At 41.5% G+C, this 25,704-nt stretch overlaps 1 pseudogene; it reads right to left on the bottom strand.

Annotated features, from left to right (window-relative positions):
- Positions 1 to 206: 206 nt before the first annotated feature.
- Positions 207 to 25,232, bottom strand: LOC126064633 (tripartite motif-containing protein 75-like; annotated as a pseudogene).
- Positions 25,233 to 25,704: the final 472 nt, after the last annotated feature.

Raw genomic sequence — 25,704 nt, 5'->3', positions numbered from 1 at the left:
CTCCACAGGATTAGGGCGGGATGTGGGTACCTGTATTTTCAGCAAGGGGTTAAAACCCTAATATATGCGATTTGTTTTAAAATACTGCAAATCTGAGTTTGGATTCACTTTGGAGCGTCAATCTCAGCCCTGCACCAAGTAGGTGCTCAGAAGCGAGGGCTTGTCCTATGTCTGAGCCTCCAGCTCCCACAAGACTCATCGCCAGCTTACCTGGAGCAGGAGGCACTGCCGAGGGTCGCCGCCGAGCAGGGTCGCCGCTGAGGAGGGTACCGCCGAGGAGGGTCGCCGCCGCGGAGCGTCGCCGCCGAGGAGGGTCGCTGCCGAGGAGGGTCGCTGCCGAGGAGGGTCGCCGCCGAGCAGGGTCGCCGCTGAGGAGGGTACCGCCGAGGAGGGTCGCCGCCGCGGAGCGTCGCCGCCGAGGAGGGTCGCCGCCGAGGAGGGTCGCCGCCGAGGAGGGTCGCCGCCGAGGAGGGTCGCCGCCGAGGAGGGTCGCCGCTGAGGAGGGTCCGTGTAGTGGGTCTCCCAGACTGACTTCCACAGTCAGCCTTGTATCTGAAGACTGGTCAGCGGTTGGTCCAAGGCATATATACAGCACCTGAAGGGTGGAGCTCTTAGGACTCCTCCCCTAAGAAGAGAAGACTGGGTTGGGCAGTGTGGGAGACAACGTTTGCTTGGTGGAAAGGGATCTCCCCTGAGTCAATCAAGTCGGGTGGGCATGATGTCATTTACGCCATTGTAATTCTATTTTATCCCATCAACCTCCTTTAATCCCATCCTTGCTGACGAGGTAACTGAATATCCGAAAGGCTGAATGAGTCCTATTCCTATTCTCACCCTGGTGTGTTTACCTCTGGAGCTCACCAGTTTAACTGTCATGTTACAATGTGCACTTTTCAGCACCGTGCAGTACAAGGAAAGGCAGAATTTTACATTTCAGCTGCACGCATCTGGGTTGAGCCTATCCCTTGCTCCTTGCACCCTCGCCACAAGCTGCAACACACTCCAGTGATTGAAATATCTTCCACTCCCACTTTTCATAAACCAAAACCAATCAAACCCATTGCCACTGAGTCGATTTCTACTCAGAGCGCCCCTATAGGACTGAGTAGAACTACCCTATCCTGTTTCCAAGGACTAGCTGGTGAATTCCAACTCCCGACATTTTGGTTAACGGCTTTAGCTGTTCTGCCATGATGGCTCCAGCACTCTCCATAGAGTGGCCACTTGTGCAGACCTGGAAGGCAGGCCCAACATGGACATTTCTGACAGGTAGAAAGAGAAATTATAAAACGTGTCAACCCAAGGACACAGTTTTGCAACTGTTCTTTGTTTAGGTTCTCTGACCCAGTGCCTCCAAGAAATTAATGAGCTGGGGAGAAGGAAACACTTTGAGGAAAAGAACACTGGAACATGCTGGCATGAAGCAACAAGAACCGGGACCAGGAAGCAGAACTGCCAGGACTGAGGTGGTCTCTGATTATCTGCTGACTCTAGTTCATTTTGTATCTTCATGGGGTTGGTCAGCAGCTATTATAATTGCTCCACTTTTCCAGTGCTCCACCCTCACTTTATCCTCTCGAACATCTCAGGGCCTACGGTAGAACCAATTACGACCATGGCCACCTCCACGGGACTAAGCTGCACAGCCTCGTAGGTGATTTGTTGTTGTCGTTAGGTGCCGTGGAGTCGCTTCTGACTCACAGCAACCCTATGCACAATAGAGCAAAACGTTGCCTGGTCCTGAGCGATCCTTACAATCATTATGCTTGAGCTCATTGTTGCAGCCACTGTGTTAATCCACCTCATTGAAGGTCTTCCTCTTTTTCACTGACCCTGTCCTATGCCAAGCATGATGTCCTTCTCCAGGGACTCATCCCTCCTGACAACCTGCCCAAAGTGTGTAAGACAGTCTCGCCATCCTTGCCTCTAAGAAGCATTCTGGCTGTATTTCTTCTAAGACAGACTTGTTCGTTCTTTTGGCAGTCCATGGTATATTCAATATTCTTCACCAACACCACTATTCGAAGGCGTCAATTCTTCTTTAGTCTTCCTTATTAACTGTCCAGCGTTCATACGCATAAGATGCAATTGAAAATACCATGGCTTGGGTCAGGCACACCTTAGTCTTCAAGGTGACATCTTTGCTCTTCAACACTTTAAAGAGGTCCTTTGCAGCAGATATACCCAATGCAGTGTGTCTTTTGATGACTGTTGCTTCCATGGCTGTTGATTGTGGATCCAAGTAAAATGAAACCCTTGACAACTTCAATCCTTTCTCTGTTTATCATGATGTTGCTCATTGGCCCAGTTGTGAGGATTTTTGTTTTCTTTATGTTGAGGTGCAGTCCATACTGAAGGCTGTGGTCTTTGATCTTCATCAGTAAGGGCTTCAAGTCCTCTTCACTTTCAGCAAGTAAGGTTGTGTCATGTGCATAACGCAGGTTGTTAACGAGTCTTCCTCCAATCCTGATGCCCTGTTCTTCTTCATATAGTCCAGCTTCTCAGATTAATTGCTCAGCATACAGATTGAATAGGTATGGTGAAAGAATACAACCCTGACGCACACCTTTCCTGAGTTAAAGCAATCAGTATCCCCTTGTTCTGTCCAAATAACTGCCTCTTGATCTATGTAAATGTTCCTCATGAGCACAATTAAGTGTTCTGGATTTCCCATTCTTCTTAACATTATCCATAATTTGTTATGATCCACACAGTCAAATGGCTTTGCATAGTCAATAAAACACATGTAAACATCCTTCTCGTATTCTCTGCTTTCAGCCAGGATCCATCTGACATCAGCAATGATATCCCTCGTTCCATGTCCTCTTCTGAAACCGGCCTGAATTTCTGGCAGTTTACTGTCGATATACTGCCTTCGCTGTTTCTGAATGATATCCAGCAAAATTTTGCTTGCGTGTGATATTAATGATATCGTTCTATAATTTCCACATTTGGCTAGATCACCCTTCTTGGGAATAGGCATAAATATATGGATCTCTTCCAGTGAGTTGGCCAGGAAGCTGTCTTCCATATTTCTTGGCATGGATGAGTGAGCACCTCCGGTGCTGCATCTGTTTGTTGAAACATCTCAATTGATATTCCATCAATTCCTGGAGCCTTGTTTTTTGCCAATGCCTTCAGAGCAGCTTGGACTTCTTCCTTCAATACCATTGGTTCCTGATCATATGCCACCTCTTGAAATGGTTGAACATCGACTAATTCTTTTTGGTATAATGACTCTGTGTATTCATTCCTTCCATCTTCTTTTGATGCTTCCTGCATCGTTTAATATTTTCTCCATGGAATCCTTCACTATTGCAACTCGAGGCTTGAAATTTTTCTTCAGTTCTTTCAGCTTGAGAAACACCGAGCATGTTCTTCCCTTTTGGTTTTCCATCTCCAGCTCTTTGCACATGTCATTATAATGCATTACTTTGTCTTCTCGAGACGCCCTTCGAAATCTTCAGTTCTTTTACTTCAACAATTCTTCCTTTTGCTTGCGCTGCTCGACACTCAAGAGCAAGTTTCAGAGTCTCCTCTGACATCTGTCTTGGTCTTTTCTTTCTTTCTTGTCTTTTCAATGACCTCTTGCTCTCTTCATGTATGATGTCCTTGATGTCATTCCACAACTCGTCTGGTCTTCGGTCACTAGTGTTCAATGCATCAAATCTGTTCTTCAGATGGTCTCTAAATGCAGGTGGGATATAGTCAAGGTCATATTTTGGCTCTCGTCAACTTGCTCTGATTTTCTTCAGTTTCAGCTTGAACTTGCATATGAGAAATTGATGGTCTGTTCCACAGTTGGCCCCTGGCCTTGTTCTGACTGATGATATTGAGTTTTTCCATCGTCTCTTTCCACAGATGTAGCCAATTTGATTTCTGTGAGTTCCATCTGGTGAGGCCCATGTGTACAGTCAGCATTTATGTTGGTGAAAGAAGGTATTTGCAATGAAGAAGTCGCTGGCCATCTGGATCAAAGGAGAATGAAGAACACCAAGTTCACAAGGTAATTATGAGCCCAAGAGACAGAAAGAGCCACGTGGACTAGAGACAACATCATCCTGAGACCAGAAGAACTAGATGGTGCCCTGCCACAACCAATGACTGCCCTGACTGGGTGCACAATAAAGAACCCCTGAGGGAGCAGGAGAACAGTGGGATGCAGACCCCAAATTCTCATAAAAAGACCAGACTTAGTGGTCTGACTAAGACTAGAAGAATCCCGGCAGTCATGGTCCCCAAACCTTCTGTTGGCCCAGGACAGGAACCATTCCCGAAGCCAACTCATCAGACATGGATTGGACTGGACAATGGATTGGAGAGGGATGCTGATGAGAAGTGAGCTACTTGCATCTGATGGACACTTGAGACTATATTGACATCTCTCTGGAGGGGAGATGTGAGGGTAGAGGGGGTTAGAAACTGGCAAAATGGTCACGAAAGGAGAGACTGGAAGGAGGGAGTAGGCTGACTCATTAGGGGAAGAGTAAGTGGGAGTATGTAGTAAGGTGTATATAAGTTTATATGTGAGAGACTGACTTGATTTGTAAACTTCCACTTAAAGCACAATAAAAATTATTAAAAAAAAAAAAACAGAAGTTGTTGTTCTTGCAAAGTTCTATCATTCAATCTCTGGCATTGTTTCTATCACGAAGGCCATATTTTCCAACTTGTGATACATAGCCATCATTTAGGCCTTTGGGCCTTCACAATTACTCTAGGAATTATCTTTATCTTCTATGCTTATGTTTTATTCCTTTCTTGCATGAGTGCTGTGTTTTTCCACTTTCATAGTTTTCTTCACTTGTTTTAGTGGAGCATACTGTCAGATAACTACGCAAAAAAGGGCACATGAAAGATGTGCCATTCACTTGCTGTTTGCTGGGAGAATAACTTTCCATCCTTTCCCTGATCTTCAGTGCACTGGCCCGTTGCACATTACAGTTCCCTGGCTCTCACTGTAAGTTTTACTTAGGTTCTGCCAATGGGAAACCTTTCTGGGACATTAGAGAACTGAGAAGAGAATGTTTGGAATGGTGTCTTGGCAGATGACTACATCTTCTTCATGGTTGTAGCTCTTGCTAGGAAGCTCATACCATGATGCCAAGTGCCCCTAGGTTCAGGTAACACTAATTTCTTCCTTTGTCATTCGGGCCTATATGTGATAACAGCTTCCTACAGGTTCTAATTTCATGTTACCTCAGAATCCCATGTGCCCTTCTCACCTTTTGTAATTAATTTTCCAGGTGAAATTCCTTCTATTGAATGGTTTGTATGGGTTCTATTTTCCTAACAACATTCTGACTACCCCAGTGCTGTCAAGTCGATTCCAATTCATAGCGACCCTACAGGACAGAGTAGAACTGCCCCATAGAATTATATTTTGACTAGAGAGGTAAATCTCTAGAATATGTATCCCAAATATTTCTAGTCTTAACCTCAGCTCAGCTTGAAATATAATTTTGTATCAGGAATCAGATTGGAATTTGTTCCCTCACAATTTTGAAGACAGTGATTAATTATCTCACAGTTCTCATTACTGCTTTTGAGTTTCTGTTGTATATATTCCCTTTACCCCTGTTGTCTGACAGTTTCTGTTATGTTCTATGGATAAAGTCTTTTTACATTTATGTTCTGCATATGGAATACACCCTTTCAATCTAGAAACCAAAGCTCTGTATTTCTGGAATATCGTATTTTTCCGTTGGTAATTTCCCACTCTTATTTTTTTCTTTTTCTGTAGCTTATTTTGCTTGAATATTGGACCTCAGAGATTTATCATCTATTAACCTGATCTTTTGTCTCAGTTATTTTAAAAACGTTTCTTGTTTTCTAAATCTTTCATTTACAGGGTCCTTTATGGAGCCCTCATTGCACAGCAGTTAGGTGTTTGGTTGCTAACCAAAATGTCAGCAGTTTGAGTTCACCAGCCGCTCCTTGGAAATCCTATGGGAGCAGTTCTACTCTGTTCTATAGGGTCTCTATGAGTCGGAATACACTTTAAGGCAATGGATTTTGTTTTTGGTTTTTTTTTTTTGGTCAGTGCCTGGGTCCTGTGGGAGGGCTGTGTACTCAGCCCAGGCAGTGACTGGCAGATCTTCTCGAGGTGGTTGGGAAAGGAGTCTGCACAAGTGCAATATTCCTAGACAATATGAAGAGATCCTAAGAATAGCTGGGATACCTCATTCAGTGGTCAAGGTCTTGTGAGCCACATCTGATGATTTGTTCCAAAGGCAACCTGTTCAAATTCTTACTACTATTATCCCTGAGCCAAACTTGAGGGTCAAATGTCAAGCCCTAATCCTTGCAGGTTGGTTCTGAAAGCTTCACCAGATCATCTTTATCCAAGACTATCGAGGAAAGAGCTATACAGTACAGCTGCTTCACTTGGTCTGGGTTCTCTGGGTGCGGTGGGTAAGGTAGGTGTAACTTTCAGATGAAAGAATAACAGTCACCTGTTTGGCTGAAATTGCATCTCAGTGGGTGAGTCTGTGGGTCTGTCCCATCCTCTAACATTGTGTCCCACCTAGTGAACTCAAGATCACTGATGTTTCTCCTGAGGAAGTGACAGCCAAGGTGAAATTTGAGGGACAAATATGAATTAGTTAGTCAAAATAGGCAAGGGCCTTCCCGGCTGAAGGAAGAGTCAACGAGGACCACCTTAACGGAAAGATATTAACATTTGCAAAAGATAAGATAGAATTAGTATTTTTTTTTGTAATTCTACTTTAAAGTTATGGATGGCTTCCCAGAATCATATGCTACTGTGTTGAGGTCTGAGTTTTGATGGACTGTTAGAAGTAAATTAGGTGGATATGGATATGCATTGGAGTCCCTGGGTTGTGCAGGGAGTTAATGGGCTTGGTTGCTAACCTAAAGGTGAGAGGCCCAAGTCTACCCAGAGGCACCTCAGAAATAAGGGCTGGCAATGTAATTTCAAAAAAAAAAAAATCAGCCATTGAAAACCTGATAGAGCACAACTCTACTCAGACACGTATGAGATGACCTTGAGTCAGTCTCGACTAGCCAGCAATCGGTAGTATGAGCATTCACAGTTCAGGGCAGGATGTTTTTTTTTTTTTAATTTTCTTTACTTTGTTGTTGTTGAGAATATACACAGCAAAACAGACATTAACTCAACAGTTTTGACGTGAACAATTCAGTGACATTAATTACATTCTTTGAGTTTGGCAACCTTTCTTATCCTCCTTTCTAGGGTGTTCCTCCCCCATTAACATACACACTGCCCCCTAAGTTTCCTGTCTAGTATTTCTACTTCCTTTTGTCAACATGATCACTTATACACAGTTCTTAATAGAGCATAATACTCAAGGAGGACATTTTTAGTAATTAAGCTGAACTCTGGTTTTAAGAAGATTTCAGAGATGTTTTTGGTTTAAGATTTAAAGATTATTTCAGAGCAATAGGTTTGGGGATTCATGCAGCCTCCATGGCTCCAGAAAGTTTGGAGTTCGTGGGAATTGAAAGCCCTGTTCTTCATTTTCCCCATTTTGATGAGCATTCTTTTATAGAATCTTTGATCAATATGTTAGTTAATGGTAGCCAGGCACCATCCAGTTCTTCTGGACTCATGGCAAAGAAGGCAGCTGTTCTTCCTATTCCTGACTCTCATTCTTCCTCTGTTGCTCCAGGAGAGTAGAGACCAATGGTTGTGTCTTGAATGTTTTTTATTTTTTTACAGGCAGAAAAACTGACTGTGCCAGGGCCCTGCTTTCAAGAAGACAAAGAAAATTCAAGAGAAAATTAAAGCAGCCTTATTGTTGAAATGGAGAGAAAGTAAGGGAGGGTTGTGCAGTGCCCTAAGAAGAGACCAGAGGAGGAAGCTGGGCTGTGGGGCAGATCTTGCAAAACATTGTAGGCCATGTTAAGAATCTCAGTGTTTATTGAAGAGAGAGAGCAAGAAAACAATGTTGAAGCATAAAGCTTGCACAATTAGGATTACCCACTAAAAGAAGATGGGCTATGAAGAACCAAAATAGCTGGCCAGAGTGATTGTGAGATTACCACTTAAGAACCTATCGGAAGAACTTGAGTAGAAAGGATGCTAATGTGATCTTGAAAGGTACTTGGACATCCAAGCTTGGATTCAGTCAACTACTCTCTCCGGACTTAGTGTAGCGTGGTAGAAGATAAAGTGATTATAATAGTAGTTACTGTAACTGGTTTAATGAGAAGTTTCAACTGGGAATAAAAAAAAATACAGTACAGTAAATAAGTGTAATCATCATACTGCCCTGTATTTCAAGGCCTGTACCTTTTACCATAGCTTTTGACTTTCCCAGAAAGGTTTCATTGGCATCATATTTGCCTAGACATAGTGTGTCAGAATGGGAATTTTTTCAGGAAGGACTGGGTTTGTATATTTGGTAGGAAAAGTGGAAGAATTAGAGCTATTGAGAGTTTATTGAAAAACTGGTACTAATCCTCATTTAATACACTTCCTTTAACCCATTCTACAAGGATAATATTTAAAGATGGTCATGTTGAAGTTGAGAGAGCTTAAGGAGTTTATCACTGGAATTATAGATTAAATATCATCCCCTTGGTTTAAATTTTCAGAGAGGACAACACATATACCTAAAGAAACACAGTCATCATTCCACAGTTGAATTTGTCAGTATCTATTCTGAACTCAAAGTAGTCACTTTCTCATTTTGGAAATAGATTTTTTAAAAATTCACATGGCTTGTGCAGTCTTTTATCAAACTTATACTTGCCAGGAAACTGGACTGAATAAAATTCCTCAGCTCTCAGTTCATATGGATTATAGATATATTTTGTTCTGTAATTGCAAAAGTCACAATGAATAAAATTAGCACCCATAATTAGGTTTTCTTCAAATGTCTTTATCTCTTACTGCTTTTAAAAAGAAGTCTTTGCTTTCTATTTAATTTGCAGAAAACTTAAAAGCACAAAGTTCTAGGAATAGAAAAGTGCTGACTTTGGTAATATGTACTAAACTCCCTTTAAAAATATCCAAAAAAATCACAGATCAATATGAAGTGATAGCTTCACTCCTCAGAGAAAATATATATATGTGTTTAAATTCAGTCTATTTTTATATTAATATATATGTAACTTTAAAGAATCTAATAATTTTATATGCGGTTTACATCAATTTATATACACTGGGTATGAGACTTACTATATATTTGCACATTATTTTTTCTCAGGAGCTGGAAAATATGGCCTAGGTGATAGAAATGATGCCAGAGGTTACATGACAGAATTTTGCAAGACCAAACACTGCTTCATTGCTAATACCTTTTTTCAACAACACAAATGATGACTCTACAGGTGGAATACACAGGAATCAAATCGACTACATCTGTGGAAAGACATGATGGAAATGCTCGATATCATCAGTTAGAACAAAGCCAGGGACTGACTGTGAAACAGGCCATCCATTGCTCATATACAAGTTCAAATTGAAGCTGAAGAAAAGTAGAACAAGTCCAAGAGAGACAAAGTACAACCTTGAGTATATCCGCCTGAATTGAGAGACCATCTGAAGAATAGATTTGACGCATTGAACACTAATGACCAAAGACCAGACAAGTTGTAGAATGACAACATACATGAAGAAGGTCAGAGGTAATTAAAAAGACAGGAAAGAAAAGACCAAAATGAAAGTCAGAAGAGACACCGAAACTTGCTTTTGAATGTGGAGCAGCTAAAGCGAAAGGAAAAAAATGACGAAGTAAAAAAGCTGAACAGAAGATTGATTACAAAGGACAGCTCGTTTAATATTTTTCCCTAGAATCCTTCAGTATTGCAACTTGAGACTTGAATTGTTTCTTCAGTTCTTTCACCTTGAGAAATGCTGAACATGTTCTTCCCTTTTGGTTTTCTATCTCCAGGTCTTTTTATATGTCATCATAATACTTTATTTTGTCTTCTGGAGCTGCCCTTTGACCTCTTTTATGCCATCATTTTTTCCTTTTACTTTAGCTACTCGATGTTCAAGAGCAAGTTTCAGAGTCTCTTCTGACATCCATTTAGGTGTTTTCTTTCTCTCCTGTCTTTTTAATTTTTTTTTCTGCCTCATGTGGGTTGCAGATTCAGGTGAGAGTATAAGAAATAGCCCTTACACTTTCCAGAAAATATAATTCTGACTTGTGTTCTGCCACACAATATCATAGCACACCTGAGCGATAGTGATGAGGGAAAATTCTGTGAATATTTACAAGTTGTCAGAGCCTGAAGACAGGAGTAGGACTGCCTGTAACCTTCAGAAAAAAAAAAAGTAATGAAGAAACAAATCCCCCAGGGAGCCCCACCAGATCTTTGCATTGTCTCCCTGTGTGGGAGGCAGAAGAGGTGGTGGCTATGATTTGCTTTTCACTTCTAGAGTGGTCTTGCCTGGGCTGTAATCTTACGCTCCCTCTCTTAACCTCTCTCATGCACAGTTTTTTCATTTACGTATTGGGAACCACAATCACTGTGAGGGTTGCGTGAGATGAAGCCTGCAGCATGTTTAGTTTTGTAGGAGGCACACATTCCTCTCATTATATTCACAGGACAACCTTCTCCAGCACCCTCAATTTCTGGTGAAGTTTCACTCCCTGCCTCTTGATCAAAGTCCACCATAGGGTACACACTGTTTCTGTGTGCATGGCGTTCCTAAGATTCTATGTCATTTAGGATACCTCCATTACCCACCGCTCTCAAAGATCTGTGACCTTGCATACCACAGGAATCTGTGAGATGGACAGGCTGAGTATGGTGTGGCAGTGATGAATAAAGGCGCTGGACCTCAGAGTGCAGCATTCGGCAAAGTAAGGACCTGGTTTACTGAGGACCCACTATTTGACTCTGCCAGCCGCCCATTTACAAACAGACTGCAGGCCTTGCTTCTTCGCATAGGTTCCTTGACACTGTAACAGAAATACCACAACCGGGTTGCTTTCAAGGACAGATATTTATTTTCCTAATGTTCTGAAGGCTAAAAGTACCAATGAGGGTCTAAGCTATGTTGACTCCTTCTTTGTAGGTAGTCCTGGGTATTCATTGGTGCCATGTGTGTTTGTGTGTGTGTGTCAAGAGTCCAAGTGCAGGTTTTTGTGCCTACATTATTCTTCATATAACTCGGGGCAATTAGGTTTAGGATCCCGCTACAATCCTCCTACACTGGTATGACGAAACTGATTGACGGATTACATTATGTCAGATTGAATTCTGAGAGGTGATTACATTACAATATCAAAGTAATTAGATTAGATTACATCCACAGTATAGGTGTTACCCCAGCACATAATTGGGAGGAACACAATTTAATCCGTAATAGGTATTTAATGTGTCAAATTATGAGAAGTTCTACTTTAGTCATTCTGTATAATTTAGCCATCTGAAATTCCACAAATTTATATTTTATAAGGATAAACCCTTTTACAAACAAGTGGTAGAACAAAACAAAAAATGTAGTCTAAAAAAGGATATGGGTGCATTTTTCAGAGTCAGTTATGAATCTGATTGCACTTAATTAGCAATTCTCCTAAAATAAATTGTTATGTTTCAAAGAATTTCTGAGAATATATACTACTACTCAGAGAAAGTGAAATTAGGTTGGGATTTAAGAAAAGGTGGAGGAATAAATAAGGGACTACACAATGTGTATGGGGGATGAGAAGGGCCATGGGATGAAGGTGACCGTGAAAAGGTCCAGAGGTGGGAGGATGAGTGTGTGGAGTTCAAAGAAGAGGAGGGGATAGTGGACAATGAGCTAAGAATAGATGGCAACCAGTGTAGGGGTTTTGACGCCTGGTAAAGTTATTGTTTCTTTCCAAGAGCTATGAAAACTACTCCATTGTTTTAAGTAGCATGATTAAAGTTCCAATGTGAAAAAAAGATAACATGTATGGAAGAGGTGAGGTAAAGTTAATGGGAGTAAATCACTTAAGAGGCTGTGCAGTGTAGTCTGGTGGAGATGGTCATGATGGTAACTGGTTTTCAGATAGGGACTGAGATGTGCAAGAGGATAAAGATGAGGGTGGAGCACTGGAAAAGAGGGAGCAATTATAGTAGCTGCTGACCAACCCCATGAAGATACAAGGTGGAGTAGAGTCAGCAGATAATCAGAGGCGTCCTCAGTCCTGGTAGTTCTGCTTCCTGGCCCTGCTGCTTGTTGCTTCATGCTGGCATATCCCAGTGTTCTTTTCCTCATAAGATTGCCTTCTCCCCAGTTCCTTCATATCTTGGAGGCATGGGGTCAGAGAACCTAAACAACCAACAGCTGGTTGTCCTTGGCTTGACACGTTTTACAAGTTCTCTTTCTATGTCAGGCATGTGCATGATTGGCTTGCCTTCTAGGTCTGTTCAAGTGGCCACTCTATGGAAAGTGGTGGAGCCATGATGATGAAGTAGTTCAGAGCTAAAGCTGCTAGCCAAAATGCCCGTAGTTTGAATTCACCAGCCACTCCTTGAAAACACTGTGGGGCAGTTCTACTCAGTCTTATAGGGTCACCATGAGTCGGAATCTCCTTCACCACAACTGATTTGGTTTGGTTTTGGTTTGTGAAAAGTGTGAGTGGAAGATACTTCAGTCACTGGAATGTGTTGCAGCTTATGGTGAGGGTGCAAGGAGGAAGGGAGAGACTCAACCCAGATCTCTCCAACTGAAATGTGAAATTCTGCTATTCCTTGTACTGCATGGTGCTGAAAATTGCATATTGTAATATAAAGGTCAAACTGGTGGGTTCCGGAGGTAAACAAACCAGGGTGAAAATATGAATAGGTCTCCCTCAGACTTAAAGATTTTCAGCAAGGATGGGATTAAAGGACGCTGACAGGCTAAAAGGGTTAAAAAAGGTGTAAATGAGATCATGCCTATTAACAGCAAACCTGGCCCACCTGACTTGATTGACTCACAGGAGATCCCTTTCTCCACCAACCAACCATTCTCTCCCACACTGCCCAGCCCTGCCCTCCTTCCTCAAGGGAGGAACCACCAATTGATTGGGGACGGAGCCCTAGGAAGAGCTCCACCCTCCAGCTGTGTATATATGCTGTGGTCCAACCACTGACCAGCCTTCAGGTACAAGGCTGACTGTGGAGATCAGCCTGGGAGACAGGCCACAGCGATCCTCCACAGCAACGACCTTTTGCAGGAGTGACCCTCTGCTGCGGAGACCGTCTAGAGTGGCAACCTTCAGCAGCGGCGACCCTCCTCAATCGCTACCCTCGCAGAGGGGAACCTCCGCAGCAGCAAACCTCCGCAGAGACGACCCTCAGGGAGCGGCGACCCTCCACAGTGCTGGTTGCTCCAGGTAAGCCAACACTGAGCCTTGTGGGTGCAGGAGGCTGGAACATAGGAGAAGTACAGGGCTGAGATAGACCCTGAAAGTGAATCCAAACTCGGGTTTGCAGTTTTTTCTTTTGTTTTTTGTCTTCCTTTAAGTGAAAGTTTACAAATCAAGTCAGCCTCTCACACAAAATCTTACATACACCTTGCTACATACTCCCAATTGCTCGCAGCCCGCTCCCTCCCTCCACTCTCTCTTTTCCTGTCAACTCTGCCAGCTTCTAATGCCCTCTACCCTCTCATCTCCAATCCAGACAGGAGATGTAACCATAGTCTCAAGTGTTCACCTGACCCAAGAAGCTCACTCCTCACCAGCATCCCTCTCCATCCCATTGTCCAGTCCAATCCCTGTCTGAAGAGTTGGCTTTGGGAATGGTTCCTGTCTTGGGCCAACAGAAGGTCTGGGGGCCACGGCCAGCGGGGCCCTTCTAGTCTCAGTCAGACCATTAAGTCTGGTATTTTTATGAGAATTTGGGGTCTGCATCCCCTGCTCTCCTGCTGCCTCAGGAGTTCTCTGTTGCGTTCCATGTCAGGGCAGTCATCAGTTGTAGCCAGGCACCATCTAGTTCTTCTGCTCTCAGGTTGATGTAGTCTCTGGCTTATGTGGCCCTTTCTGTCTCCTGGGCTCATAATTACCTTGTGTCTTTGGTGTTCTTCATTCTCCTTTGATCCAGGTGGGTTGAGACCAATTGATGCATCTTAGATGGCCTCTTCCTAGCGTTTAAGACCCCAGACACCACTCTCCAAAGTGGGCTGCAGAATGTTTTCTTAATAGGTTTTATTATGCCAATTGACTTAGATGCCCCCTGAAACCATGGTCTCCAAACCCCCGCCCCTGCTATGCTGGTCTTCGAAGCTTTCAGTTTATTCAGGAAACTTCTTGGCTTTTTGGTTTAGTCCAGTTGTGCTGACCTCACCTGTATTGTGTGTGGTCTTTCCCTTCACCTAAAGTAGTTCTTATCTACTATCTAATTGGTGAATACCCCTCTTCCACCCTCCCTCCCTCCCGCCTTTCATAATCATCAAAGAATATTTTCTTCTCTGTTTGAACTATTTCTCGCATCCTTACAATAGTGGTCTTATACAATATTAGTCCTTTTGCAACTGACTGATTTTACTCAGAATGATGCCTTCCAGATTCCTCCACATTATGAAATGTTTCACACATCCATCACTGTTCTTTATCAATGCATAGTATTCCATTGTGTGAATATACCATAATTTGTTTATCCATTCTTTCATCGATGAGCATCTTGTTGGCTTCCAACTTTTTGCTATTGTAAATAGTGCTGCAGTGAACGTGGGTGTGCATATATCTGTTCATGTAAAGGCTCTTATTTCTCTAGGATATATTCCAAGGAGTGGGATTGCTGGATCGTATGGTAGTTCTACTTCTAGCTTTTTTTAAGGAAGCGCCAAATCGATTTCCAAAGTGGTTGTACCTTTTTACATTCTCAGCAGCAGTGTGGAAGTGTTCCAATGTCTCCACAACCTCTCCAACATATAACATTTTGTGTTTTTTGGATTAATGCCAGCCTTGTTGTAATCAGATGGAATCTCATTGTAGTTTTGATTTGCATTTCCCTAATGGCTAATGACTGTGAGCATTTCCTCATGTGTCTGTTAGCTACCTGAATGTCTTCTTTAGTCAAGTGTCTGTTCATACCTTCTGCCCATTTTTTAATTGGGTTATTTGTCTTTTTGCAGTTGAGTTTTTGCAATAACGTAGATTTTAGAGATCAGGTGCTGATTGGAAATGTCATACCTAAAAACTTTTTCCCATTCTGTAGGTAATCTTACTTTTTTTTTTTGCAAAGTCTTTGGATGAACACAGGTGTTGATTTTTAGGAGCTCCCAGTTATCTACTTTTTCTTCTGCATTGTTAGTAATGTTTTGTATACTGTTTACGCCATGTATTAGGGCTGCTAATATTGTCCCTAATTTTCCTTCCATGATCCTTATTGTTTTAGATTTTATATTTAGGTCTTTGATCCATTTTGAGTTCGTTTTTGTGCATGGTGGGTTTGCAGTGTTTTTAAAGAGATCATATATTACGGTTCTAACTGCTTGTTAAAAATACAGATACCCAGATCCTACCGTAATCCTATAGAATCAGAGAAAACAAACAAAAGAAACCCAAACCCATTGCGGTTGGGTGGATTCCGACTCATAGTGACACTATAGAACACAGTAGGACTGCCCCCATAGGGTTTCCAAGGAGTGCCTGGTGGATTCCATTGGCTGACCTTTTGGTTAGCAGCTGTAGCTCTTAACCACTATGCCACCAGGGTTTCCAGAATCAGAGAAGGGGTGACAATTATCTATGTCTGACAAACGCCTGGAGGTGGCTGACCTGAAGCCAAGTGTGGAATCACCTTCCAGGGTGTCTCAGTGACAAACAGTTTTTTGTATAGTTGGGATGAGTGGAGGGATAAGAACCCTGAGGCCTGATATCCCCAATGCCCTGAACAGCCTTTATCTTACTTAACCCTCACAAGAAACAAAAAAACCCTAAGTCATCATTTTCTCACTTTCCTTAGCTACCAGAAAACTAAGCTGTGTTGAAGAGTGCTCCCTTAGATTGAAACCCTCACTGCACAAGGGCCTTTGCAGTCTCACTGGGCAAACTCCTCACAGAGGCCAGCTGCCCCATTTGCCTGGATTATCTGAAAGACCCTGTGACCACTGACTGCGGCCACAACTTCTGTTGCTCCTGCATCCAACTGTACTGGATTGATCTACAGGACTACTTCCCCTGTCCAGTCTGCCTCCAACAGTGTCCCAATGGAAGCCTCAGAAGGAACACTCAATTATGTAACATGATTGATATTGTTAAGCAACTTCCCACCAGGAGGAGCAAGAGGAAACGCCAGGAAGAGAAACCCCTGTGTGAGAAGCACAACCAGGAGCTTTCCCTATTCTGTGAGAAGGACCTGGAGCTACTATGTCCCCAGTGCAGGATCTCCTCCAACCACCAGGATCACCTCCTGATGCCCATTGAGCAAGCTGCATCAAGTCACAGGAGAAAGCTCAAAAGCTACATTGAGTCCCTGAGGAAGCATGTTGGGGATGCTGAAAATGGGTTAGGTATGGCAGTCTCAAAAGTAGTGAAATTGAAGTGCAAAGTAGAAAATCAGAAGAGTGACTTACACTCAGAATTTCAACAATTAATACATTTCTTGGAAAAGGAGCAGGCAGAAATTCATGTTAGGCTCCTAAAAGAAGAGGAGGATATTAACAAAAAACTAGTTGTAAACAGAATCCAAATTTCAGACCATACTTCCATACTAAAAAATCTGTTAAGTGAAATAACAGAGAAGTGTGTGCAGGAAGACCTGGATTTACTGACAGGTATTGGAAGCATCCACAACAGGTATGATCTCCTAAAACCCCCAGCAGTGTTTTCATATGAGCTGAAGAGGGAGCATTGCAGTCTCCCTCCACAATATTTTGGTCTGCAAAATATGATCAGCATATTTCAGGTAAATTTGATACTAGATCCTGAAACTGCCCACTCCAATCTTATTGTCTCAGAAGATAGAAAAACTGTGATGTATAGAATGCTGAACCCAAACTGTCCTCAGAGTCCCTGGGAATTTAATGTTTACCTTTCTATCTTGAGTTCTGAGGGATTTGATAGTGGCAGACATTTTTGGCAGGTAGAAGTAAGAGGGACAGGTGATTGGTCCTTAGGTGTGTGTAAAGAATCATTCCCTAGAAATGCAGTTACATCACCTTCTCCAAATAATGGATGCTGGCAAATTGAGCTCTGGAATAGTAATCTTGCTGCATGGGAGTCAGTAGACCTCACACGGATTGGTGTTTTTCTGGACTATGAATTGGAAGAGATTTCATTCTACAATTTGAATAATAAATCACATTTTTGTACTTCCACTGTAATGACTACAGAAAAACTTATACCCTATTTCTCTATTGGACTGTGTTCAAATTCTCTTGCAATACATATTGTCAGAAATGAATGATGAACCTCCTGAGGTATCATTTTGTATGTTGCTATATTTTTTCCTATGATCATGGAGAGCATTTATAATAAAGAGTTTGACTCCGTTTTTGTTGTTTTATAGCTGATGTGTTTTTTTTAATAGACTATTTCTTTAGAGCACTATTAAGTTTACAGGAAAATTGTGCAGGCATTAGAGAGAAATGCCACATGCCCCCCCTTCCATCCACATACTGTCTCTATTATTATTAGCATGTTGCATTCATGTGACACATTGGTTACAGTTCATAAACGTACTTGTTCATCATTATTAACTAAAGTCTATAGTTTACATTAGTGGTGACCTTTAGATTGTACAGTCTTACGGGTTTTGACAAATGCATAATGTCATTTGTCCAGCATTACATCAAAATACAGAATAGTTTCGCTACCTTAAAAATGGTTTGTGCTCCACGTGTTCTTCCCTCTCCCTCTCTCTCTCTGAATTCCTGGCTATCACTGATCTTTTAACTGTCTATTCCAGAATGTCATATATTTCGAATGATGCAGTAAGTAGCTTTTTCAGATTGTCTTCTTTAACTCCTGATCTTTCAAGTAGCTTGATCGTTCATTCCTTTTATCGCTGATCAGTACTCCATTGTATGCAAATTTGAAATAAAAAACACAACACCATTTACATTAGCACTAAAATTTTAAATGCTTAAGTAGAAATCTCCCAAAATATGTATAAGATGTATGAGGAAAAGGACAAAACTCTAACGTGTGAAAACAAAGGAGATCCCAATAAACGGAGAGTGATGGGAAAATGGTCTGTGCCTCCTAATATGGGCTGCCTACTCAGAGCCCTTGTGTCCAGAACATTTGTTGATAGCGGATGTTGAGAAGTGAATGTGTCTCCCTTTCCCATTTCTTAGGATAGAAACCTGCCTCCCAGTTCTCAACACAGAGTAGCTTTCTGTGTTCTGCTCATGTGTGGGCAGCATATGGCACCAGGTCTACCCCAATTCTGTATCTGTCCCCAGCAGGGAGGGAATGGAGTTTACCTGTATGACAAGAGGGTTGTGGACATCAGACCTGCTGTCTTAGTTATCTAATGTTGCAATAACAGAAATACCACAAGGTTTTAAAAAGAGAAATTAATTTTCTCAGTGTTAAGAGGCTAGAAGTCTGAATTCAGAATGTCGGCTCTAGGGGAAGGCTTTCTCTCTCTGTAGCCTATGGGGGAAGGTCTTTGTCTCTTCAGCTTCTATTGGCTTGTTCCTTGGAGGTCTCTATGTGGCTTGGCATCTATCTTCCCCCATTTCTGTCTGCTCAATTTGCTCCTTTTATATCGTGTTAGAGATTGATTCGAGACACATGCTACACCAATCCTATCTCAGTAACAATAAAGAAAACCCATTCCCAATTTGGTTTATAACCACAGGCATAGAGGCTAGAATTTACAATTCATATTTTTATGGGATACCGTTCAGTCCATAACACCTGTCCTGCATCAACCATGGGAAGTGACTAACTGACCATGGGAACCAGTGTCTGTTAGTGAAGCTTACCTTGTTCTATTATCTCTTCTATTCTGCCTTCTATTCTGTGTTTTGTTGATGACCTCAAACCCTGGCCTGACATAGAAGTATTCCATGTTCATGGACAGGGAGACAATATGACAATGTCAATTCTTCCCCATTTCCTCTATAAATTCAAAGCAAACCTGATCAAAGTCCCAGAGAGTTATTTCGTGGATATTGACAAACTGATACTACAGTTTACATGTAAAGGCAAAAGTAGAATAGCCAACACAATCCTGAAGAAGAACAAAATTGGAGAACGGACACAATGTGACTTCAAGACTTATTATAAAGCTGTAGTGATCAAGACAGTGTGGTATTGCCAAAGGCATAGATCAGTGGACAGAATAGACATCACAGATACAGACTCACAGAAAAGTAGTCAATCGTCTTTGACAAAGGAACAAAAACAATTCAATGAAGAAAGGACAGTCTTTTAAACACATAGTGCAAGAACAATGAGACATGCACGTACAAAAAAATGAGTCTAGAAAAGAGCTTACCTTTTTCACATAAATTAACTCAAAGTGGATCATAGACCTAAATTTAAAACAGAAAATTTGAAAATTTCAATAGATTATGTAGTAGCAAATCAAGGTGACCTGGGATTTCGTGAGAACTTTTTATATACAAAACCAAAAGCATGATTCAAAGACAGTTTTGTCCCTCTTTTTATAATTATCCACACTATTGAAATTGTCATTCCCCATCTCTTATAAGAAAGATTTGGGAACCTGCTGCAAATTATTTGCAGTTCTAAAATTAAAATAATTAAATAAATGAAAAAATTGCACTACTGATTCTTCAAAAACATATACCACAAATATTCCTCATTTACCTTTATATTGAAGGGGCAAAGAATGCTTAAAATAGATAAAATAGACTTATAAAGAGGATTTTAAAAAGTCTCTACATATACCGAACTGAAAGGAAGTGCAAAACACTACATCTTGAAAATGAACACAGAAACAAAAATGAGTTTCTATATTTGTATGTACATAGGTTGTTTCTGGAAGAAAACAAAAGAAAGTTAAGAATGGTTATGCTGGAGAGGAATGAGAGCTGATGGTCTGGGAAAAGAACATCACTGCACTTTACTATAAACAGTGAGTTTTTGACAACTTCATCTATGTCACTTCAATTTCTTAAAATGTCATGGTGAATGAGACTATGTAATGATTACTGGAAAATTACAAAAATCTAGGTTTTATTTCTGCCCATTGAAGGAAGGCTGCATCCTATCTCCTGAATGGACAGCCATCCACTTGGAGGAAATGCACATATCATGCAGTTTACTTCTCTATTTTCTGGATTGTCAGTTCTCTGATGGTGGGGACTTAAGATGGCATCTTTGCATTCCAGATTCTAATTTGGTGTCTCACATCTACTGAGACATCATGCAATGTCAGCCTAAGGAATAACTGAATAGATTTGTGACTCAAATTTATGTGATTAGGGAGGAAACCTGAGTTAGAGCTGCAGATATAACAGTTTTCAGCATCTGTAGCAATGGGTATAACACCTATCCTCACCCCTAGATTTTTCTATCAAGTCTAATTCCACTGCCACCGTGGCTGTTTCCTTTGTTATCAATGCAGTTTAATGGAAAGTATAATTGTGTGGTAGAGCCTGTTCTACATGGAAGCCTTAGGATGAAGAACCACTGGTGTCAACTGAGTGGACAGCTCAATGTTTTCAACTAGCCACAGAAAGAGACCAGAAAATTGCCCACATGTGATGAGGTGGCAGGAAAGTAATCTGTTAAGATGACTGAGATGGTACAGTGGAAACCTGTCAAGAAGATTAATTTCCTGACATATCAAGAGAACTAAATGTTTGGACAGAAACCATTTCAATGAACTTGGACCCCAGATCACTGACATAATGTTGAAATCAGTTTCAGTAACGTGGTTCCATTTTAAAGGTTCGAGAAACGACACTGGTTTTGTAAATCTCTCGGTCCAAAAAATATATTTAATGTGGAACCAATTGTTTAAAAGGGAGTGTGATGGGTGATATAATCAGTTTTCTGTATTTCAGGATAGAGATATTGCATCTAGTTTCTGCAGCACATTATAGACTAAGGAAATGACAGCCCCCAGAACAGTAATACCTGACATGTACTTTGTTTTTATTAACAGGCACTGTTACATCAAATCAGTCTTCAGAGCATTAATATCTTAACAATGTGTTTTAGTCCCCTAGAGGGTCATAACAAAAATACCGCAACATAGGTACCTTTAAAGGACAGAAATTTATTTTCTCACAGATATGGAAGTTTGAAGTCCAAATTCAGGGCATCAGTAGGCCTATGTGCTCTCTCTGCTGGCGCTAAGGGAGCATCCTTCCATGTCTCTTTCAGCTTCATCAACTACAATGGCAGTGCTTTACTATGTTTTGACAAACTCCACTCTATACCTCTAGCTGAGACCTCTCTGTAAACTGTCATGAAAGACCGTATTTACGAATAAGGTCACATTCACAGGCTCAGGTGTGAGGACTTCATTCAACTCATCTTTCCAGGATACACAATTCAAGTCATCTCCATTTGTATGAATTCACCAGTTTATTAAGCAAATTACACATCCCACCGTTTCCAATATAAATAAAAGAGTTATTTATTTCTTTTAATTTTGGAGAAATAGAGATCTATTTAATGCCATGAAACGTTTACATTATTATTTAAGAAACCACCATTTAAAGAGGATGGCTATGCAAAGGTGGGAAGGATACAATGAATGGAATGTGACTAGAATATGGTGATAACCATGAACCTACGGCAAGGGCTGATAAACTTTTGTCCAAAAAGTAACCAGGAAAGAAGTGGTCAACTGACCTGAAACTGTAAGACACTTGAAATGTTGGTGGAAGCTAACACTGCCAAAATACAGATCATATCCTGTGAAGCAGTGGCCAGGAGTACAACCTAAGCAAGTAACAAAAGTCTACTGTACAAAAACTATTATATTCTGCTTTTCATTTAATCTCTATTCATATACATTTTTTTCTAATCTATATGTATTCTTTTTATCTCATCATATTATATAAAACCATGTCCACATGCTACCACAAAATACTGCTAATTTCTGTGTCTTAGTTTCCCAGTGCCGCCGTAACAGAAATACAAGTGTGTGACTTTCAAGAACAGGAATTAATTTTCTCATAGTTCCAGAAACAAAAAGACCAAATGCAGGGCACCAGATTTAGGGGAATACTCTATCTGTGGACACTGGGGAAAGATACTTGCATCTTTCAGCCTATACAACCCCGGTGTTCCTTGAGGATCTTGATGTGGCATCTACCTTCAACCCATCTGTGGATTTGTGGTTGATTCTGTGTTTAATCTGCTCATTTTTATAACTCAGTGGTGATTACGGAGAATTCTATTCTGCAACACATGAGGTGGTCATGAAATGGAATTGACTCAAAGACAACTGGTTTGCTTTGATTTTTGTTTTATTGATTAGTTTTAGGAGATACCCGCCCCCCCACACACACACTGATATGGCTTCCTTAAAATAACAAAGCCCTATTCCAAAACTAAATTATATCCACAGGTATGGGGGTTAGCATTACAGTGCATATTTTAGAGGGAAATGATTCAATCCATAATATTGTGTTGCGTTACATTGTGTTAAACTGCCACTGCTTTAACAATTGCCTGTGCATGGCAGCCTATATGTGTGTTGTTTACAATTTCTGCTAATGGAGAGTTTTACTTTTCACACCTCTGTATTTTTTGCATATTACTATAATTTGAGGAAGGTTACCAGGAATTTCTGAGAATCCATTTCACTAAGATAAGGGTAACTTCTTCATTATCAAGATGGCTGTGCTGTGGTAATCTCAGCTGTCAATCAAAAAAATATTAAAAATTACCTATTTCTTATTCATATATAGCACAGCCTGGATCAGCAGGGCTGTCTTAGGTATCCAGTGCTGCTATAACAGAAATACCACAAATAGTACTACACAATACAGGGAATCATGGCCCAACCAAATTGACACACATTTTTGGGATACATGTTTCCATCCATAACATTCCATCCTCTCATCCCAAAATACATCCCCTTGCCCCAGTAAAATACATTCCTCCCATCATATCATATCATCCCAAAAGTTTTAAATCAGTTCCAAGGCCAAATTCCATCCTGGGGTAAAATTCCTCTTCCTGTGTGAAACCTAGTATACAAGATATCTGCTTCCAAAGTACAATGGTGTATCAGGCACAAGGTAGACATTTCCATTACAAATGGGAAAACTTCAAGGGAAGGAAGGGATAACAGGCACCAAGCAAGTCAGCAGAACACATTACATTAGATCTCAAGGACGGAATATAATCCTCTGTTCTCTGAGACCATTTAGACAATGGCCCTGACCTCCAGACTCTGGATGTTGTCCACACTCTTGGGATTCTGGATGAAGGTTGCTAGGCACTAGGCTTCAGCTCAGCCTTCCAGGCCCACTGGGAGAGCAATTCTACACCTTCAGATTTAAGCAGCCCCATTCTCCTACCCTATCTCAGGTGCAACTCCATGCCAGGTCCTTCATCCTAGTCTCTTTTAGTCTGGAAGCTCTCCTGAAACCTGTCCACCATGGGTGACACTGCTGGTATTTGGAGTCAGAATTATATCCACAGCAACGTATCATAAATAACGTGTGTGTGTGTGTGTGTATGTGTGTGCGTATACACAAAAGGTATTTACGGGAGTTATACGGTTACATTTTCATACACTCCAATCTTAGAATTTCAGAAATACTTCACAGTTAATTCCCACAAAATCTCTATTAGTCCCCACAACATCCCTGTCACCATAGAAACCAAATGAGATAAAACAACCTTCTTCATGTGTTAAAGTTTTAAAAAAAGAAAAAATCATCAGTGCTATATTAAGTGATAGTTGTATGATATACATCCATGATATACCATGAATTGCAGGAATAAAATCAAGCAATGCGATAGCCTCCCAGATAGTATATCGTTCATAATCTCTGACAGCACAGATTGTGAGAGGTTGAGAATCACGTCCAATACAGAAATAAGGCTTCAGGATTTCAGAAAATCTATCAGTGAAAGAATAGATATGAGATCTGTCATTCAAACTGTAAAACGAAATCTCACCCAGTTCATAGTCCAGATAAATGCCAATCCCTCTGGGTTTTTCTGTTATCACCAGAGTGACTGAAAAAGTGCCTTGTGCAACATAGATACCATTGCACAGCTGAATTGCCCAGCATCTCTCCTGCCCTGCCGGGGGCCTCTTTGCCTTCCTGGAAAGGGAGTCTTTACAAAGCCCCACAGACCATTCAGGCTTCTCACCCACTTCCACCTCCCAGTAATGTCTACCAGAACTGAACTCTTCACAACCCAGGACAACTGGGTCAAACTTGAATCTCTTTGGATTAGGAGGAAGTCTTTGTGTTTTCTTCACAAATGTGACAGATTTTTATCTGCAGAGACAAACAGATTTCGATGTGCTGTTTCGGGGTCCAGTGTCACATCTTCTTTAAATTTCTGTATAATTTTCTGCAGAGCCGAATACTGTGGAGGAAGGCTGCATCCTTCCTTCGTTAGCTGGAAGGAATAGAGGATTGGGGGGTTGAGGCTTTCACATCGATTCTGGATGCTCTTAATATCTGTTAGCAGTTTCACTTCTGACATCACATTCTTCTCTGCCACCTCCTTTAGTAGATTGTTGAGTGTGGGAATGTACTCGGAAAATGCTGTTATGTTTGCATTTAGTTTCTGTTGAATCTGCTTCTCTTCACGAGCTAACCTGGAGAGAGCTTCTTCACGCTCACGGTCTAAAAACTTGTTCAGGTGCTCAAATTCAGAGAATAAATCTTTCCTCTGCTTTTCCACCTTTTTTCTCAGTTCGAATGGTTCTCTGTCTTGGGTAGTTACTAGTTTTTGAAAATGTTCCATCTGTTTCTTCAGGGGCTCCATGTAACTCATGAGCCTTTTCCTGTGATGAGAGGCAGCCTCCTCTATGAACCTCACGAGGTGACCCTGGTGGTCTGGGGGCTGAGTGCACAGGGGACACAACACCTCCAGGTCTTCCTCACAGAAGTGGGTCAGTACCTGATTGTGCTTCTCGCACAAGCGTGTCTCTTCCTCCCTCTTCCTCTTGCTCCTGGTGATATGGAGTAGCTTGGCAATTTCAGCTATATGTCCCAGCTGGGTGTTGCTCCCGAGGTGCCACTGTAGGCATGGGCGGCGGCACACAGGGCAAGGGAACCTGTCCTGTCGACCCTCCCAGAACTGCTGGATGCAGGAGCAACAGAAGTTGTGCCCACATTTGATGGTAACAGGGTCTCTAAAGTAATCCAGACAGATGGGGCAGTTGGCTTCTGCCTGAATTCTTGCCAGGGCTGCTGTGACCTCCATTAGGCTGTGAATGAAGGTTAGGACTGAGAGTGCTTTTCTTCAGAAGGTATCCAAGCTATGAAATTCTATGAGGTTGCTGGTCCTCTGTTGTAGACATTTGTGTCAGTAGGAGTACTGTTCACAATCAGCTGCTGATCACAGACTAGTTGGGCAACTAGTCATCCAGCCCTTTGGCAGCCCAGAGAATACGAAGCCATGCTAATCACTTCTCTTGGTCAGAATCCAGTCACAACCTGAAGGTGCCTATTTGTTCCTGAGGATGAGAAAATATTTCTTCACTTAAAATTAAAAAAAAAGTCTTTGTGGCCCTGCTGAATGCCACCAATTCTTTTCTCTACCCTTTCAATCCACTTATTCCCAAATCAGGTACACTGAAACTGGCTGCTGGGTCTCGTCCTTGGGACTAGATCCCCTATCCTGGGTTAGATACCACTCTTTGTGTACCTATTATCTGGGGAATCTAGGTAAAGTT

The sequence above is a fragment of the Elephas maximus genome, chromosome 21, assembly GCF_024166365.1.
Source record: "Elephas maximus indicus isolate mEleMax1 chromosome 21, mEleMax1 primary haplotype, whole genome shotgun sequence".
Classification (NCBI taxonomy): domain Eukaryota; kingdom Metazoa; phylum Chordata; class Mammalia; order Proboscidea; family Elephantidae; genus Elephas; species Elephas maximus.
This window is presented reverse-complemented; position numbering and strand designations above follow the sequence as displayed.